Below are 12,027 nucleotides of genomic sequence, written 5' to 3' on the forward strand. Positions count from 1 at the left end.
AAAAGGAGAAGGAGAGGAGAACGAGGAAAGGAGAACGAGGAGAAAGAGGAGAGGAGAAAGAGGGGAGGAGAAAGAGGAGAGGAGAAAGAGGGAAAGAGGAGAAAGGGGAGAGTGAGGAGAAAGAGAGAAAGAGAAAAAGCAGAGAGGAGGGGAGAAACAGGAGAGGAGAAAGAGGAGAGAAAAAGCAGAGAGGAGGGGAGAAACAGGAGAGGAGAAAGAGGAGAGGAGAAATGGAGTGGAGAGGAAAGGAGAAAGAGGAGAGGAGAAATATGAGAGGAAAGGAGAAAGAGGAGAGGAGAAAGAGGAGAGGAGAAAGAGGAGAAAGAGGGAGGAGGGGAGATAGAGGAAAGGAGAAAGAGGAGAAAAGAAGAGAGGAGAAAGTGGGGAAAGGGGAGATGAGAAAGAGGAGAAAGGGGAGAGTGAGGAGAAAGAGGAGAGAAGGGGAGAGGAGAAAGAGGAGAAAAGGGAGGAAGAGGGGAGATAGAGGAAAGGAGAAAGAGGAGAGGAGAAAGAGGAGAGGAGAGGAGAAAGTGGAGAAAGAGAAGAGGAGAAAGAAGAGAAAGATGAGAGGAGAAAGAGGGGAGGAGAAAGAGGAGAAGAGGAGAAAGAGGAGAGGAGAAAGAGAAGAGAGGAGAAAGAGAAAGCGAAGAGGAAAAAGAAGAGAAGAGAAAGAAGAGAGGAGAATGAGGAGAGGAGAAAAAGGAGAAGGAGAGGAGAGGAGAACGAGGAAAGGAGAACGAGGAGAAAGAGGAGAGGAGAAAGAGGGGAGGAGAAAGAGGGAAAGAGGAGAAAGGGGAGCGTGAGGAGAAAGATGAGAGAAGGGGAGAGGAGAAAGAGGAGAGGAGTAAGAGGAGAGGAGAAAGAGGAGGAGAAAGAAGAGAGGAAAAAGAAGAGAGGATAATGAGGAGAGGAGAAAAAGAAGGAGAGGAGAGGAGAAAGAAGAGAGGAGAACGAGGAGAAAGAGGAGAGGAGAAAAAGGGGAGGAGAAAGAGGAGAGGAGAAAGAGGAGAGGAGAAAGAGGAGAGGAGAATGAGGAGAGGAGAAAGAAGAGATGAAAAAGAAGAGAGGAGAATGAGGAGAGGAGAAAAAGGAGAAGGAGAGGAGAATGAGGAAAGGAGAAAGAGGGGAGGAGAAAGAGGAGAGGAGAAAGAGGGAAAGAGGAGAAAGGGGAGAGTGAGGAGAAAGATGAGAGAAGGGGAGAGGAGAAAGAGGAGAGGAGTAAGAGGAGAGGAGAAAGAGGAGAAAGAATAGAGGAGAAAGAGGAGAGGAGTAAGAGGAGAGGAGTAAGAAGAGAGGAGAAAGAGGAGAGGGGAAGTGGAGAAAGAGGAGAGGAGAAAGAGAAGAGGAAAAAGAAGAGATGAAAAAGAAGAGAGGAGAATGAGGAGAGGAGAAAGAGGAGAGGAGAAAAGGAGAGGAGAGAAGGAGAGGAGAGGACAGGAGAAAGAGGAGAGGATACAAATGAGAGGAAAGGAGAAAGAGGAGAAAGAGGAGAGGAGAAAGAGGGGAGGAGAAGAGGAGAAAGAAGAGGAGAAAGAAGAGAGGAAAAAGAAGAGAGGATAATGAGGAGAGGAGAAAAAGAAGGAGAGGAGAGGAGAAAGAAGAGAGGAGAACGAGGAGAAAGAGGGGAGGAGAAAAAGGGGAGGAGAAAGAGGAGAGGAGAAAGAGGAGAGGAGAAAGAGGAGAGGAGAAATCAGAGAAAATGAGAGGAGAGAGGGGAGGAGAAAGAGGAGAAGTGGAGAAAGAGGAGAGGAGAAAGAGGAGATGAGAAAGAGGGGAGGAGAAAGACGAGAAGAGGAGAAAGAAGAGAGGAGAAAGAAGAGAGGGAAAAGAAGAGAGGATAATGAGGAGAGGAGAAAAAGAAGGAGAGGAGAGGAGAAAGAAGAGAGGAGAACGAGGAGAAAGAGGAGAGGAGAAAAAGGGGAGGAGAAAGAGGGGAAGAGGAGAAAGGGGAGAGTGAGGAGAAAGAGGAGAAAGACGAGAGGAGAAAGAGGAGAGAAGTAAGGGGAGAGGAGTAAGAGGAGTAGTGGAGAAAGAGGAGAAAGAGGAGAGGAGTAAGAGGAGAGGAGTAAGATGAGAGGAGAAAGAGGAGAGAGGAAAGACGGGAGGAGAAAGAGGAGATGAGAATGAGGAGAAGAGAAAGAGATGAGGGGAAAGACGAGAGGAGAAAGAGGAGAGGAAAAAGAGGAGAGGAGAAAGAGGGAGGAGGGGAGATAGAGGAAAGGCGAAAGAGGAGAGGAGAAAGTGGAGAAAGAAGAGAAAGATGAGAGGAGAAAAAGGGGAGGAGAAAGAGAAATGGAGAAAGAGGAGAGGAGAAAGATCCGAAAGAGAACAGGAAAAAGAAGAGAGGAAAAAGAAGAGAGGAGAACGAGGAGAGGAGAAAAAGGAGAAGGAGAGGAGAAAGACGAGAGGAGAACGAGGAGAAAGAGAGGAGAAAGAGGGGAGGAGAAAGAGGAGAGGAGAAAGAGGGGAAGAGGAGAAAGGCGAGAGTGAGGAAAAAGAGGAGAGAAGGGGAGAGGAGACAGCCCTTTGAAAAGCTTCCAGGGTCTTGTTCCTCCACAGGCCACTAAGTGAGCTGTGAGGTCCGTAATATTGTGGTAACCCGTTCGCTCACTGTCGCCACTAAATTCTGAGCAGCGTAGAGGCTGCTCTTCTCAGAGGAATATGGTAGTTCTTTCTCTGTCCCAGCCAAATGCTCTACAATTATTGTTAATTTAGGATGTAGAGAGTCCTAAAAAGTGACAGTCAAATCAGAGCCGTGTGTGTCTGCTTCAACGGAGATAAGACCAAAATACAGATCACCATATCTTTCCATTTATAGACATATACTTTCATCATATGCAGGCAAACCCACATAGACCAATAAGACATACGCAAACTTCTGTTTCCATACATCACAAAGTTTATAAAAATCTAGAGGCCAAACTAAGAGTACATTGTATAATCAGATGTGCGTTGCTGGTATTTGCTGGCTGTCTCTTTGCTTCTGCTGGGGGACCCAGTTACACAGAGCTGGGAAGCTCATCAGTCCAAATTCGTGGCGCTGGAGACCTGTGCTCCAGGAGGATATGGGGATTAAGCCTATTCCCTCTGAGCATTTGGGGGAAGGGGACTCACACTCCTGAAGTTAGGGAGTTAGGGGGAACGAAGAGAGGACAAGTTGCTGAAAGAGAAGGGGCTGTTTTCTATTTCAAATAGGCTGGAACTGGGCTGAGGAAGGAACGGAATGCCAGCTTTCAAAGCAAACAGGACTTATCTACATGTAAGCTCCAGACTGCATCGGCCTGAAAACTCAGGGCAGAGAGGGAGGGTTTGGGACGCTTCCTGTTGCTCCGTTCAAATTCCATGACCAATACCTATGCCCATTCTTCCCTTTGATATGGTCCAAATAGCCAAACAATACTCTTTCTCCCCCAAGACTCCGGCTTCAGCCCAGCTCCCAAGATGATGTATTCGATCGCGCACCACGGCCATGTTCAAAATAAGTAAGAGACAAGAAAACCACAGTTCACTGCGTGTTTTCCTAGATGTTTTGCTGTGAGAGAGGAATTATTAAGATTTCTACACCAAAGGCCTTGCCTGTCAAGTGTTTGCCAACACTCAAATGCTTGTCTAGTAAGTCCGGACTGCGTTGGACGAGAAAATAATGATGAATTACGCGTTTGGAAATCGTCCAACAAAGATCTTCAGAAGGCTTGTCAAAGAAGACAAGGAATTCTAATTCAATTCAGTTCAATGCCAGTGAGTAATCTGTGTTTGCTATTGAATAGGTGCATATGCACACAACATGTTTGCAAGGGAAATCCTGTCCGTTTATATTGACAGTGAGTGACACTGAAGGAGGGATGTTTGAAAATAGCTCCAACCAGTTGATCCCTGCTAAAGACTTAGCTGATATTAATTCATCCACCTTGACTATACAGTTGAAGTCAGAAGTTTACATACACTTAGGTTGGAGTCATTAAATCGTTTTTCAACCACTCCACAAATTTCTTGTTAACAAACTATAGTTTTGGCAAGTCGGTTAGGACATCTACTTTGTGCATGACACAAGTCATTTTTCCAACAAATGTTTACAGACAGATTATTTCACTTATAATTCACTGTATCACAATTCCAGTGGGTCAGAAGTTTACATACACTAAGTTGACTGTGCCTTTAAACAGCTTGGAAAATTACAGAAAATGATGTCATGGCTTTAGAAGCTTCTGATGGGTTAATTGACCTCATTTTAGTCAATTGGAGGTGTCCCTGTGGATGTATTTCAAGGCCTACCCTCAAACTCAGTGCCTCATGGGAAAATCAAAAGAAATCAGCCAAGTCCTCAGAAAAAAATTGTAGACCTCCACAAGTCTGGTTCATCCTTGGGAGCAATTTCCAAACGGCTGAAGGTACCACGTTCATCTGTACAAACAATAGTATGCAAGTATAAACACCATGGGACCATGCACCCATCATACCGCTCAGGAAGGAGACGCGTTCTGTCTCCTAGAGATGAACGTACTTTGGTGAGCGAAAAGTGCAAATCAATCCCAGAACAACAGCAAAGGACCTTGTGAAGATTCTGGAGGAAACAGTACAAAAGTATCTATATCAACAGTAAAACAAGTCCTATATCGACATAACCTGAAAGGCCGCTCAGCAAGGAAGAAGCCATTGCTCCAAAACCGCCATAAAAAAGCCAGACTACGGTTTGCAATTGCATATGGGGACAAAGATAATACATTTTGGAGAAATATCCTCTGGTCTGATGAAACAAAAATAGAACTGTTTGGCCATAATGACCATCGTTATGTTTGGAGGAAAAAGGGGGAGGCTTGCAAACCGAAGAACACCATCCCAACCGTGAAGCACGGGGGTGGCAGCATCAAGTTGTGGTGGTGCTTTGCTGCCGGAGGGACTGGTGCACTTCACAAACTAGATGGCATCATGAGGTAGGAAAATTCTGTGGATATATTGAAGTAACATCTCAAGACATCAGTAAGGAAGTTAAAGCTTGGTTGCAAATGGGTCTTCCAAATGGACAATGACCCCAAGCATACCTCCAAAGTTGTGGCATATGGCTTAAGGACAACAGTCAATGTATTGGAGTGACCATCACAAAGCCCTGACCTCAATCCTATAGAATATTTGTGGGCAGAACTGAAAAAGCATGTGCGAGCAAGGAGGCCTACAAACCTGACTCAGTTACACCAGCTCTGGAATGGGCCATCATTCACCCAATTTATTGTGGGACGGTTGTGAAAGGCTACCCGAAACGTTTGACCCAAATTAAACAATTTAAAGGCAATGCTACCAAATACTAATTGAGTGTATGTAAACTCCTGACCCACTGGGAATGTGATGAAAGAAATAAAAGCTGAAATAAATCATTCTCTCTACTATTATTCTGACATTTCAGATTCTTAAAATAAAGTGGTGATCCTAACTGACCTAAAACAGGTAATTTTATCTAGGATTAAATGTCAGGAATTGTGAAAAGTTTTAATGTATTTGGCTAAGGTGTATGTAAACTTCCGACTTCAACTGTAAATATATACTGTAAATATACCCAGGGATGACTGTGATTGTTCCAGATTAAACTATTACTACACAAATACAATCCTCACTCTCTTTTTCTGCCATGATCTCTCCCATGACCAATATGCTGTCAAGGGCCAAGAGAGGGAATGGGGAGGGGTACTCAATCATAGAATTAGGAATTAGAATACTAGAATGGCATGAACCTTCTTATGATGGTCCAAAGGTTTGCCATGTTGGTCAGGGAGTTGGTCAACCATGGTTTGCCAGGGCTGCGATAAGATATTGTGTAAAACAATGAATGTGAATACCATTTCTGCACTGTATGTGTGTTAGCTAGCTAGACTGACAGTTGTAGAGGAATGATATATTTTTCAAATTAACTGCCAATATGCCAACATTCTATTTAAACAATGCAGTCAATCTCCACAGCCATACACTGGCTCAATTCAGTTGAGGACTTAGACAAGTCGTAAATGTAACAAGTAGTGAAATTGTATCATATAATAGGACTCACAGCTTTCCATTAAATCGAAATTTGAGACATTTATGGTCTGTTTATTTAAGGGATAATCAACGAGGGGCTATGCACTCTACGGAAAATAATGAACGACGTGGAAGGTGTGTTCAACGACTTGCTAGCGGAGTGGAACTAACATTCCAAAGAGTTGCATTATTTTCCAGAGAACGCATAGAGCGCTAAGTTGATTATCCCTTTCATGCCATGACTATAATTTAACACATTTGCCACTAGACATTTGTTCACTTGCCGGTAGAAATGTGTTCAACACCCACTGAAGTAGCTAGCAAGTTTACTAGATAGCTAGAGTGGTTGGCTTGGTAACCAAACACATAGACTTGATTGTTTAGCTAACCAAACCATCAGTCCTAGCTCACTATTATGAAAATCGAATTCAACAATGCCAATAATGTTTTAAATTTGACTTTTGCTTTCAAAAGCAGCTCTAACATAGTACATGTACAGTATGAATGAACTATAGCCATTGAATTCTACCATGCTAATATAACATCTGTTATAGGGAAATAATGCACGCTCTAGAATGCCCTAACAAGCAGAAATAAGTATCCAACAATGCTATGGTATATATTTTAGAGGCTATTTATACAGAAAATTGGTATAAAAAACTGTATAAACTGTATTCATAATTATATGACAATATTTTAGGTTGGCTATAGTTCTATCACACAATTTCTGATACATCACATGCCTTACTTTTATTTTCCTGTATAAATGAAAGCAGGAAATGCATCACCTACACCTCTACTGCCATTCATTTGCAATGAGACTGGTTTTGGATTTCTCCCTGAACAAGATGGCTGACATTTTTGCCCCATTATATTATGACACAGCCCTTCTAGTAATTTAATAGAATCTTTATGGATTTAATTAAGATCATAAGGGATACTGAGATGTTTTATTTGTCCACTCTGGATAGATTACTTTCCAGTTGATTTGCTAGAGAACTTCATGTTGTTAGAGCAAGAAGGGCCCTCCTGAGCGACTTTAAGGAACATGCTTTTTAGTCCAGGACTATAGGCTTAATCTATGTCCAGGAAACCAGACCAAAAAGTCTGCAATGAAAACATTGTTTCAGCATCTCTGGGTGAGATCTTGGACATTCCCCATGCATGCAGTACTGTAAGCTACAGTGCGGTTTTGGCAAGAGGGCCGGGGACAGGCTTTCAAAACCGGCAAAGAAATACTCCATTAAACACTTTAAATTGTGGTGAAGATTATCGTGAATAACTACAGAAATGTTACTGTGGCCAAATAAATCAATTTTGATTCAACTGTGGGTTTTTGATCACGTCTCTGCGTACTCATTAGAATATGCTATCAATGACTCAACGCGGCCGCCAAATGATCAGTCACATTCATTCGTTTTGTTTGACATGCTCAGAAAGTTGGTTATTATTACACCAGTAAATCATTTATATGATCAGTAACACATATACTGTACTGTCTGTGTCTTATCTACTATACAACGGCTATCCTCATTCACTTTGTGGCAGACAAACACGTGCCATTATCAATATGAAACAATACGCCTACATAGCTTAAAGTATGTCGATTGAGGGGATAGAGTATGCACATAGCTATTAATAACATGTATATAAAAAAGAGAAACAAAAAACATAGACATGTTTTTATCATAGGTTGGTCCAGGGGTGTTAATCACGCGACGTTGTCATTCAGTGAGGTGAAACTAAATAAATCGCTTGGCATTATCATCTAATAATCCATTATTATAGAGAGAATAAAGTTACCTTTACAGGTGTGTTGAGAGGAGACATGAAAGCCTATGCTGCTGTGATGCTGTCTTGATCAGTGTTCCTCTTCCCACCGCACTCCGATAAACTCCTTTGACTCAACCTGTACCTTGTCACTCTATTATGCTGTTGATTTATCACACAGTCCAGACGCTTTGGGGTGGATAACGCCTTTCCCTAACACGAAAATAGTTTGATTTTGGTGTCTTCGGCAGACAAGACCTCCAAAAAACGAGAAATTAAACCCCGCTTTCAATTCTTGGTCTTCCCCCTTCTTGGCACAAGCCTCGCTTGTTGCTTGATGCCAGGAACCATCCCCTTTGGCTTGAATCACTGCTTCACTTGATCGATCATCGTCACAAAGTAACGGTTTCACATCATGCGAGCGTTCGCAATTGTATGACAATCCTGGGAAAATGTGACACATCAATGCAGCTCTAGGTCTCCTCAACATATATCACCCAGCACTTGATAAAAGTGCTCCGAGTCCAAGGAAAAGTCCGATTTCCCACCGCCTCTGAAAACTCATGCACGTATATGGTTTTCCTTTTTCTTTCCTCCTTGAAAAGGCGTCGCGAACGTCTCTGATTACCAGTACTACATTAAACATGCACTAATAGTATTATAGTGTCTAACAGTAGGCCTGTGTGCATAGCCGCGGGAATTAAGGGTGCTGAGGGTGCTGCAGCACCCCCTGATACATCACAATACACAAATAATTAATATAAAAATATGTATATTGAAAAAAATCCCCCACTAAATTTGTGCACTAGGGCTTTATTACTCCTGTATGAACGGAGAAAGATACTCAGCGGCAAAAAAATGGAGAGACATGTACATAAGTCAGAATTTTGTGATATTATTTCAAATTGTTGAGATACGCAAGTCAAAATGTTTAGATAGTATGTTAACATTTGTCAGTAGATCATACAGATATGTTTCTTAATTTGTAACCTTGTGTGGCGATTTCAGAGGTGGCATCCCAGAGTGGTGGTGTGGGGGGATTGTTTTTCTGTGGTGTGGCCAAGAGATTTTCCTGATCTGGTAGGCTAACCTAACCAGGTAAAACTCTGGGCCTTAGTTGAAGTGTATGACATTGTAATAAATCAGCTGTAAAACGTTTTTCTAATGTAATGTTTTAATATAATAGGCTATTTATAATATAATATGTTTATTTGTTTAATTGGATAGCTGTTAGCTTTTGCAGCAGCTACTCTTCCAGGGGGTCCACAATAAAACACAACACATGACAAGTAACAGAACACTGATACACTGATAGACAATGGTTATCTAATCAGGTCATTTTTTCTAATCAGGTCCTGGAAGAACTCCTGGCTATGGAAGCCCATTCCGCCCGCGAAAACAAAAAAGATCAATACCGTCTCAAAATGTCAAGATACTATCTAAAAAATCTTGAGATGCTATCTACATTTTTTTAGATACTAACTCAACATTTCCAGACACTATCTCAACATTTCAAGATACTAACAAAACATTTGGGATACTAAGTTGACATTTTTAGACACTAACTCAAAATTTCAAAATACTAACTTGAAATGTTGAGATAATAGAACATGCATGTAGGATATGTTCCTTCATTTGTAGCATTATGTGGTGATTTCTATCTATCCATGTTGCAGAGATCAGCACAGCAGGGCCACCGGCAAACGTGTGGCAAGCTGGCATTTGCACCAACAATTCTGATTCAGTTTATTAAAAAATGTTGACAGAAAAGCGTTGAAAAGAGGGAAAGTAATGTTGTTTAGGCTGGCTAGACTAACTACCAATCAAAAAATTGTTAATTGAGTGACTGTTAGCGACTATTTTTACTCTCAATAGTAAGTTGAGGCCCGACTGTAAATAAACACTATATATACTGAATAAAAATATAAACACAACATGCAACAATTTCAAAGATTTTACTGAGTTACATTTCATATGAGGAAATCAGTCAATTGAAATACATTTATTAGACCGTTAAGTATAAAAATATAAACGCAACATGTAAAGTGTTGGTCCCATGTTTCATAAGCTGAAACAAAAGATCCCAGAAATGTTCCATATGCACATATTCTCTCAAATTTTGAGCACAAATTTGTTTACATCCCTGTTAGTGAGCATTTCTCCTTTGCCAAGATAATCCACCCACCTGACAAGTATGGAATATCAAGAAGCTGATTAAACAGCATGATCATTACACAGGTGCACTTTGTGTTGTGGACAATAAAATGTCATTCTAAAATGTGCAGTGCCACTGATGTCACATGTTTTGAGGGAGTGTGCAATTAGTAGACTGACTGCATGATTGTCCAACAAACAATTTCTGTTACCAGAAAATGTAATTTCATTTCTCTACCATAAGCCGCCTCCAACGTCGTTTTAGAGAATCTACCCCTGAAACACATAAAAGCCTATAGTAGGAAAATCGTCCTAATATGGTGTGAGTCAGTTACGGTTCAGACATAGCAACATAAGCTAGGTGAAACGATGTGAGTCCTCACTCATAGCCTGGGGTTCCCATAGTCAACTGATGTACTCTGACATCTGGACAGGTTTTTCATTACCAACAACACAGAAGGTTGTCTTGGACACGTCAGGAAACCATTTGTGGGTTCACCTAGTAAAAATGATAGTGTGGCCTTGGCCTATAGAAATAGTATAGTTCATTCCTTTGAATTCATTTGACTACGGTCGTTATAGGAGCATTTAACATTAAGTTGCTCTTATAGCCTACCTGTAATTACACAGTAGTAACATCAGTCACTGTTTTGTATTTACTTACTTTGTAATTTTACTGTACTTGTCTTTACTTCTATATAATAGAGTAGTGACCAATTAACAGCTGTGTAAAAAAAACAAGATGAAAATGTATTGCTAATCATATGAGCTTTTCATTCTACATGAGAATTTTAACACATCTGAAATTCCCACATTGCTTAAATTGCCTCATATCCCTAAATTGCCATGATTTTTTCCAACCTATAGCGTGCAGTTTTGCAGCACAACCCAGAATTTTTTGGGGTTTACAAATATTCATTCTCACACCTGAGGTCTGCTCTATAGTGCTGGTGAAGGATCTTGCTCAAGTGTACAGAAACCAAGCATTCTGAGACATAAGGTGGTTTGGTATCCAGAGCCAAGCCACTGCTGTTGTGTATGCACATGCACAGAACTAAACGCTCATTGGAATGCTTTAAAGATCTCCAATGAAACATTGTGATACAAAAGACCCACATTTTTAGAGGTCCATATTTGCACACTGTCATACTGTACACTGTATGCGCTTAGACACTCAGGCACATTCAGTCATGCACAACTGAACACAAACACGTGCAATGGCCAGAGGCCCACTAAGCATAATGAGAGTGTGGGGAGAAAGGGTAGAGGAGGGGAAGCGTAAGACATTCCAAAGGCACATCTGACTTCAACACAAACAAACAGCATCCCTGCTTTGAAAAGGATCAGACTGACCAGGAGTTTACCAGTCTGCATGGGCAAGGTTTATTTTGGGAAGATAAAAAGAAATGTCATGTTTGCTCCGTTCATGTGAGTCTTTGGTGCCACAGATGAGACATTTTTGAGTCCCATTTTCTCTGCTAACATTCCATTCAAATGAGGAGCCAGTAACACATTGGAGTGGATACCCATACTAGGGGTCATGGAATGTCAAATGATTACAGTGCTTTGTCAATAAAATAAGCACAGCTCAAACTATTGTAGTTCCACATGATGACCATATTCTATGCTCCTTGATCTGTTATGTCATCAAACACCGTCTTTGATTTACTATTGCAATACCAATAATCCTATACTTTTTCATTGATAATAATCACACACTGCAGCCATATGGAACCGTTTCCAAAACTATTACTGTTGAAGACCCAGCAGGTCACATTGACGCATCCAACCCAGTCTGAATCTGACGACCAGACGGAATTTGCAGCAGACAGCTAAAAACTCTAAGTGATTCCACAGAACATTCTGGAGTTCAGATATAGCTGAACATAATGCCATCCCATGACGCTCCACTCCAGTGCATCTTGGGTAGAAACAGGAAGCTAGCAGGAAGCTGGGCCAGAGGGGGTCTGCAGATGTCTGATGGGAGACTGGTGCTTTAAACATGTAGAGGCCTTCAAGCCCAATAGTCAAAACTATCCAGAGAATCCTGCATTCCATTCTAGGTCAGGGGAGGGAAGCCAAACAGAAGTCGTAATATGG

General features: G+C 41.5%; 1 protein-coding gene across 1 annotated transcript in view; it reads right to left on the reverse strand.

Annotated features, from left to right (window-relative positions):
* The window catches only part of LOC106580770 (pleckstrin homology domain-containing family G member 1), an 86,869-nt gene extending 78,513 nt beyond the window's left edge, over positions 1-8,356 (reverse strand). Inside the window, exon 1 of the mRNA XM_082966503.1 lies at positions 7,807-8,356. The gene's annotated coding sequence lies outside the window, so the exon portion shown is untranslated. The remainder of the gene's footprint in view (positions 1-7,806) is intronic.
* Between the last annotated feature and the right edge of the window lie 3,671 nt (positions 8,357-12,027).

The sequence above is a fragment of the Salmo salar genome, chromosome 20 (assembly GCF_965601325.2).
Source record: "Salmo salar chromosome 20, fSalSal1, whole genome shotgun sequence".
Taxonomy (NCBI): Eukaryota; Metazoa; Chordata; class Actinopteri; order Salmoniformes; family Salmonidae; genus Salmo; species Salmo salar.